Consider the following 8341-nt stretch of genomic DNA (forward strand, 5'->3'; position numbering starts at 1 on the left):
CTCTGTGGGTGACTGCTGAAAGCAGTTTGGTGTATATAACTTGTATTCTTTTTATATTTTTTTAAGGTTTAAAGAATGAATATTGCATGGGCTGGGGGCACAGAAAGTCCTTGTGAAGGAGGGTTGCTTAACCACATTTGTGTGACTGCGAGTAGGGGCGAGCATTGCGCCACCTGAAGCCCCTGGGACACTGGTCCTTGCGCCACGTCCGTCTGCTCGCTGCATTCCTGGGAGGGTCCCAGTAAGACCAGGTCTCCTCTCACCCAGAAACCTCTTCGCCTGGCAGGCGACTGTGCACAAGGGGATCCTTGTGAGAGCTTCCTTGAGGAGCCGAGCATTCAAATCAAATTCAGAACCGTGTGGAAGAAAACCCTCCATCCAGTGACAAACAAGCGGAGGAGCTTTGGAGAAACGGGAGCAAACTGAGGCAAGAATGAAGGCTAACCTGCCCCCAACGGCCACCTTCCTGCTCCGACCTCTGCCTCCCACTGTGACCCAGAGACAGGCTCACAGGGAGGCCCGGCGGCCTGGTGCTGTGGAAGCCGCGGAGAAAGGAAAGGCAGCTCAGGGGCCCATCCCTCAGTCCCAGGGGTTCCCCGCAGTCAGGTCTGGTCAGCCTCAGCCCCCAGCTCCCAGCTGCCCGGCCCTGGGAGCTTCCTGGCCCAGCTCTACCTGCCCGCCGCCCCCCTCTCACTGCCACGACCACTAGTCAGCTGCCCCTGGGGGAGGGGAGGCTCTTCCCCTGGCTCCCGACCCCCAGAGCACCTTCAGAGTATGTTCCTCTAGTGCTTAAGCCCTGTTTCTAAATTATAGGCAAGAAAAAAGTTGGAGAGAGGAAAACTGGACAACTATGTGCCCAGCAATGGGAGAAACAGTACTGAATAAATAGATGGTTTATATATAGTATACAGCCACTAAAAAGGATATTCACAAAGAGACTTTAATAATATAGGGGAATGCTTGGCTCAGCAAATCTAAAGGAGATTTGCAAAAAAATACTCCTCCAAGAGAGGGCTTGATGGTACACTAAATTTAACAGACACTGCATCTCTACCCTGCCTCGGAGAGTCATGTTGCATGTTGGTGTATTAAAGGCTCTGAGGTCTTACAGTCAAACGACCACCATGTTGGGTCTTATTTAATTCAGTGCTTTCCTGGTCTATTGGATGACAGGGGCCTTTTCTATAGAGCCCCCTGTCCCAGCTACAGGGCCAAGATGTGTCTCCCTGCCTCGTAGTCTCCCTGTTGGTCACTGTGTCTCCAGCAAATGGCTAGCTCCCCACACCTCCCTGGAGGCCCAGGAGCTCCTCGATGCCCCTGATTCCCACCCCATGGCCTGGCACATGCAGTAAGAGCTTTTGGGTTTGGTGTGCAGTAAGAGTTTAGGTCCTCGGGTTCTGACTTTTCCTTCCTTCTCCTATAAATGGTGTTTATCACAGATGTTATTGTAAGAATGAGCAATTAATTAACCCCACAACTGTCTTAACCTACCTATAATCACTACCTGGGGAGGAGCCAGGTGCACTAACTGGCCTTCCCGACACTGCTGTGAGATGAGCTCAGCACTTTCTCACCTGGACCTTGGCCCATGCCACACACAAAAAGCCACTTCCTGCCACAGAAACTAACATACTGAATGGGTTTAGAGCCGAGGTCAGCAGCAGACGCTGGCCCAGGGGCCAAGTCCAGTAGGCCACGTTTTGGTAAATAACGCTTTGTCGCAAGCCAGCCGTGCTCATTCATTTCCATACAGGTGTGCTCGGAGCTGTGGCAGGTGCAGTTTCCAGGCCACCGCAATAAAGCGAGCACTGTCACAGAGTCAGCCAGAACGTTTCGCTGGGAGGGCCTTGCCTTCGGTTTGTAAAGAGCACGATAAAGCGGTGTGTGCCCGCCTTGTCTATGCTCCTCCGGGGCTACGGTGGCAGCCCTGGTTAGTTGCACAGATACCACATGGCCGACAAAGCCTAAAATATTTACTGTCTGGCCTCTCAGAAGAAAGTCTGCCAATTCCTGATTTAGAGGATTTCCAAAAAAGTTTTATGATTACTTCACCCTGTGCAATAAGGAAGAAGTGTCAAGTCTGACAGTGTATCCCAAATACTGTTTCTTTCCTTTCTTTTTTTATTGGTTGGTGAGAGAGAGAGAGAGAGAGACAGAGAAACATCGATTTGCTGTTCCACTTAGTTATGCATCATCGGTTGATTCTTGCCTGCGCCCTGACCGGGGATTGAACCTGCAACCCTGGCCTATCGGGACGGCACTCTACCCAACTGAGCTACCCATCAGGGCCACAAATATTATTTCAAAGCAAGAAAAAAGTAACTTTGTACTTTTTATTTATTTTCTTTCTTTATTTTTCTTGTTGACACTATTACACAGGCCTCCGTTTTCCTCGCCACACTGAATTATCCCTGGGCCTACAAGAGGGCAGAGGAGCCGTGGAGCGGGAGCTGTGACAGAAGTGGGGACTGAGGGTTGACTCGGCAGCCACCTGCAGGGCTCAGGACAATGGAATGAGGATGTCTCCTCGGGGACAGCGAGGACCAGATTGTTGCCACCCTGTCCTGGACACTTCAGCCTGCTGTAATCTCCAGGAAAAGGGAAAGAAAGCTGAGCCCACTGAGCTTAAGTTTCTGCCGCCATGCAGAATGGGGGCAAAGGGGAAATTAAAGTTGGTTACAAAGAAGGGTAGTAAACACTTCTTGCACACCTGGGTTAGCCTGAGGTTGTACATGGCACAGCACCCTTAATTAATGCGGGTTAAATGGGCTGTTGAACAGAACTGAGCCCCAGGTCCCAGCATCAGGGCTGAGCTGGTGGACTCCCAATACCTGCAGTCCCTCCGCACCCAGCGCTCCCCTCGCTTTCCTGGCTGCTTCGAAGCCCCTGAGACTATCATTTGGAAAAGTCTGGTCAGAGAGGAAAAGTCACTGTAGAAATCCTGAATAATTCTTTTTTTTTTTTTTTTTTTAATATATCTTTATTGCTTTCAGAGAGAGGAAAGGAGAGGGAGAGAGAGATAGAAACATCAATGATGAGAGAGTCATTGATCGGCTGTAGCCCACAACCGGGGCATGTGCCCTGACCGGGAATCGAATCCTGATCGCCTGGATCCGAGGTCTACGCTTAACCGCTGAGCCACGCCCGGCCGGGCAGAAATCCTGAATAATTCTTTCAGTGTCCTCCAACCACTGCCTCCTGTCGCACACCGCCAGCCCCACTCACCTGCACCCACACCCAGAGGTCCCACACCCTTGAAGCTCTGCCCGAGCCCCACCTGCTTACCTGTCATCCAGCGCCCAATCCCTTCCCAGCTGGTGCCCTCAGCCCTTCACCAAAACATTGGCAACAATGAAAGAAACCACCATTTATTATAAATGACATCAATACTGACAGTTGGTGTTTGCTGAGCGGGTGCTGCAGGTCAGCACGCTGTTAGGTCCTTCTCATACATAAAGCATGCCACCTAATCAGCGAGGTCAAAGGGCTCAGCATGCAAGTCAGGCTGTGTGACTCAGGTGACCAGAAGCATGGCTAGGATGGGCACTGGTTTCTGGAGCTGAGGGCAGCTCTATTTGGGCTGGGACAGGTTCAGTGCAACCCAAACCCATGAGGCCTTTCCTGGGCCTGCCCTGTGGGCAGGGGAGAAACTTGAGATTCAGCCGAAGCCCCATAAGCAAAGAAAAGCAAGCCCTGAGCTGGGAGCGGGGGAGGAGCCCGGATGCCTCCAGTTTGCAATCCTCAGCACTTCCTTCCCCTAATGAATTATTCACATCCATGGCCAGGGGGCAGATCAATAATGCAGAAGGCAGAAGCCCTGGCAGGGCCCAGCTTCCAGTTGACCGGCTCTGCTCCCAGCTCCGGAGAGGTACTCTCTCAGGCCTCTGGGCCTGGGCCTCTGAAATCGTCTGTCCTCAGGGCACCAGGCTGCAAACATGCCCAGAAAGGGGAACTTTGGACAATTTCAGCACCTCCTCTGCCTGAAGGGACCCATTTAGTTCATTGCACAAAGGAACCATATATACCTGGGCTGACCCTGAGCGTAGGAATTCCTGCCCTAGGACAAGAGTGCAAGAGCCATAATAGCATCTCAAGGCCCTCCCTCTGCTCTTCCTCCCAGGCCCAGAGTCTGGGGATGGAGACCCAGGAGAACCAGGGTGTTCATTTTGGTTGTGAGTAGAAGTTTCCACCCAAGCAGCTTTAAGGCACCTGCTTGACTTTTCTCCATCCTTGAGCAGGTCCTAGGAGGTCCACACTGGGGGGCCAGAGGCTGGGGGAGGGGGAAGGGGAAGGGTCCGTGCTTCCTTGGACACACCCATGTGCAGGCTGCAGCTTCCCTGGCAAACACTCTTGGAAGTAGGGTGCAGACCCTTCTGCTATGAGAGCCCCTAAACTCCTGTGGGGCGTCTCTCTTTGTTCTCTTTGCTTCTCAGCATTGCCTAGTTTTCTCGTTTGCTACAATAGATTTTTAGAGGTGCGACCCAAGACCACTGGAGAAAGTGTGCAGCTGAGCTTCGGCTGAGCTGGCCCCTCAGCTTCAGGCCTAGCCAGGAGCGTCCCCAGCTTAAAGTGCAGAGAACCACCTGAGTATCTCCTTAAAGGGCAGATATTTTGAGTCATGACATGAGGTCTGACTGCTGCCTGAGTTTCTGCTTTTTTAAAAAAATTTATCTTTATTGTTGAGAGTATTACAGGTGTCCCATTTTTTCCCAATTGACCCCCTCTACTTTGCTCCCACCCCCTCCCAAGGCCTTCATCCTGTTATTGACTGTGTCCATGGGTTATGCATATATGCAGATAACTTCTTTGGTTAATCTCTTTCCACCCTCCACCTCCCTTCCCTCTTTCCTCTGAAATATGATCATCTGTTGCCTGCGTTAATGTCTCTGGATCTATTTAGTTCGTCAGGTTCTTTTGTTCATTAGCTTCTTCTTAAAGAAGACCCTTCAACTTTTCCTGTAGTGCTGGTGATAAACTCCTTTAGCTTTTTCTTATCTGTGAAGCTCTTTATCTGACCTTCAATTCTAAATGCTAGCTTTGCTGGCTAAAGCAATCTTGGTTGTAGTTCCATGTTTTTCATCACTTTGAATATTTATTGCCACTCCCTTCTGGCCTGCAAGGTTTCTGTTGAGAAATCAGCTGACATTCGTACGGGTGCTCCCTTGTAGGTAACTAACTGCTTTTCTCTTGCTGCTTTTAAGAGTCTCTCTTTGTCTTTAACCTTTGGCATTTTAATTATGATGTGTCTTGCTGTGGTCCTCTTTGGGTTCCTCTTGTTTGGGACCCTCTGTGCTTCCTGGACTTGTAAGTCTATTTCTTTCCCCAGGTAGGGGACGTTTTCTGTCATTATTTTTTCAAGTAGGTTTTCAATTTCTTGGTCTCTTTCTTCCCCTTCTGGCACCCCAATAATACAAATGTTGGGACTCTTGAACTTGTCCCAGAGGCTCCTTAAACTATCTTCATATTTCTGCATTTTTTTTCTTTTTGCTCCTCTGGTTGGGTGTTTTTTGTTTCCTCATGTTCCAAATTGCTGATTTGATTCTCAGCGTCCTCTACTCTACTGTTGATTCCCTGTAAATTATTCTTCATTTCAGTTTGTGTAGCCTTCATTTCAAATTGATACTTTATTATGTTATAGATTTTCTCAGTTATTTCCCTAATAGTATACTTAAACATCCTTGTAAACAAAATTCTGAACTCTGTATCTGTTAGCTTGCTTGGATCTATTTCATTTAGTTCCTCTTCTAGAGATTTCTTCTGTTTTTTTCCTTTGTGACATGTTTCTTTGCCTCCACATTTTGGCGGCTTCCAGGTGTTTGTTTCTATGTATTAGGTAGAACTGCTATGTCTCCTAGAATTTGTAGAGTGGCTTTATGTAGTAGGTGTCCCTAGTCACATGAGCTGGGCCTTCTAGGTGCTCCCCTGTGTGGGCTGTGTGTACTGTCCTGTTGTAGTTGAGCCTTGGTTGCTGTTGGCGTCCCTGGGAGGAACTGACCCCCAGGCCAATCAGCTGTGAGGACCAGCTGAAAGTACAGCCAAACAGCTGCTGTGCTGGAGACACCCCTATGGATCAGGATTTACTTCAGTGGAGCTTTGGTGTTCACCAAGTGTGCCCCTTGAGTGTGTCACTCGTGGATGTGGTAGGGTTGTAATCCAGCGTGGTCGAGTCTGACCATCAGGTGCACTGTCTCTGGGGCCTCCCGGGAGGTGCAAAGTCAGCCTGTGCCAGTGCCTTGCCCAGGACCACCCAGCGTGAGCTACACAGCAAACCGTAGTTGGCTGCTACTTGTGCTGGGCTTGGAGGTGTCTAGGAGAGGCCAAGCCATGAGCCAATGCAGGCTGCCACTGGTGCCAGGCCTGGGGCCGCTTATCAAGCCGTATGGGGCCCACTGCTGCTTGTTTGAGAGATTTTAGGAAAGTCCTAAGCATGAGGCTCGAGAGGCCCCTTGCACAGAAAAGCCCCTGGAAATGGCCTGGATGAGCTGCAGGTGGGGAGGGCGGGGCCTCCGGGAATCACGGGGCGGGGCCAAAGGTGCGAGTCAGGTGCTGGCGAATCAAACATGGCGCCTGCCTGACGGCTGTGTGCGGGTAAGACTGGTCACAGGAGCCATGGCCTCCGCCAGCCCTTCTGCCTGGGAGGAAGCCGCCCCTCCAGCTGTCACCCCGACTTCAGGCAGGTTAGTTCCTCCCCGAGTGTCCCGGGTCCTTTCAGGCTGCTCCGGGCGCTGGGCTCAGGGGGAGCGTCCGAGTGAGTACGTGCGCCGGCCCTTTAGAGGAGCTGCTGGGGCTCCCGCGGCCTCCGCGACCCTCAGCGACAGTCCCCGCTGGTTTCACAGCCCGAAGTTGTGGGGACGTCTCTTCCCAGCTCTGGAGCCCTGGGCTGGGGGCCTGCTGTGGGGCTGGGACCCCTCACTCCTCCGGGAAACCCCCGCCGCCGCCGAGATTCCCTCCCGCGTTTAGCCCGCGGCACCGGGTGTGGGCCCGCGGCCGAGTCTCCAGGATTCAGCCCCGACCCGCCCGCGTCTCCGCCCCTCCTCCCGGCCTCGGTCCTTCTTCAGGTCCCTGGTTGTGGGGCTTCTGTTCAGCCAGATCTCAGGAGGTTCCGCGCGATGGTGGTTCTGTATTTTAGTTGTAATTTTGATGTGGTTGCGGGAGGCGGCGGGGACAGCTGCGACCTACGCCGCCATCTTGTTTCTCTCCGAGTTTCTGCATTTTTGACAGCGCCTGTGATGCCCACGCTAATGGTCCAGGGATCACACTTTGAGTAGCAAGAGCCTAGAGTCTAGCCCAGTGGCCCCCAACCTCAAATGACCATTGGGATCGCCTGAAAAGCTCCTTAAAAACCCAATGCTCAGGCCACACCCCAGGTCACTTAAACCAGATTCTCTAGGCGTGGCAGACAGGCATCCGTAGTTTTCAGAGTTCCCAGGTGATCCTCATGTGCAGCCAGGACTGAGAAGCCTGCTCTAGACAAGCTCACTCCTTTACCTGGGGAGACTGAGGCCCAGAGAGAGCTGGGGCCTGCCCAAGATGACACGGCCAATGGGTAGAAGGGCCAGCGAGCTCCTTGTCTTCTCTGGCAGCAGGAAGCGGAGGGAAGGGCTGGGAATGGAGGCGAGCAGAGGCTCAAGGGTCGCCTGGAGTGCCCAGAACCTCCCAGATTCTGGGGTGCTCTCCAGGCCGTGTCCCAGGAAATTGTTATTTGTGTCCCCCACGTGTGTCCAGCCCTCAGGGTTCACCAGGAAGTGCCATCAGGCCTCCCACACCCTGTGGGTGTGCAGAGCAGATCATCACCCCGTTTGCAGGTGGGGGGTCAGTGCTCAAAGAGGACAGGCTGCTTCTCTGGACACAGCCGTCAGTCATCTGAAGCCTCCTGCATTATGGAAGCTCCAACTTTTCTTACTGATTCTAAGACACATGTATCCTTGTTTCCTCCATTTTAAAGTTTCTAAAATTGGGTTGTGTCTGACAAATGATGCCAACAAAACATTCAGACCAAGCTGGACAGTGAGTCCGTGAGCAATGTGATGTTCCTGGTATTGCCCGTGTGAGAAGGTGGCAGGGAATCTGAGTGTTACTAAGTTGGTAGCGTTACACTGGTGATGGTTCATCTTAACTTAGACCCCCAGGTGGTGCTTCAAATGCCTTTGAAAAGGTCACAGTGCAGCACCCAAGCACAAAGCTGTAGAGAAAACTACGACTGTCATAGTGGTGCAGTTAAAGGCCAGTGATATGGCCAGCTCCCTTGGAATAGCTCAGACTTTTTAAGGCAGAGGAGGCTCCTGCCACCAAAGCATCCGCAAAGGGCTGTCCTGCTTCACGTTGTCCTGACTGCATGACC

Source organism: Miniopterus schreibersii, assembly GCF_964146895.1.
Source record: "Miniopterus schreibersii genome assembly, chromosome: 16".
In the NCBI taxonomy this organism is placed as follows: Eukaryota; Metazoa; Chordata; class Mammalia; order Chiroptera; family Miniopteridae; genus Miniopterus; species Miniopterus schreibersii.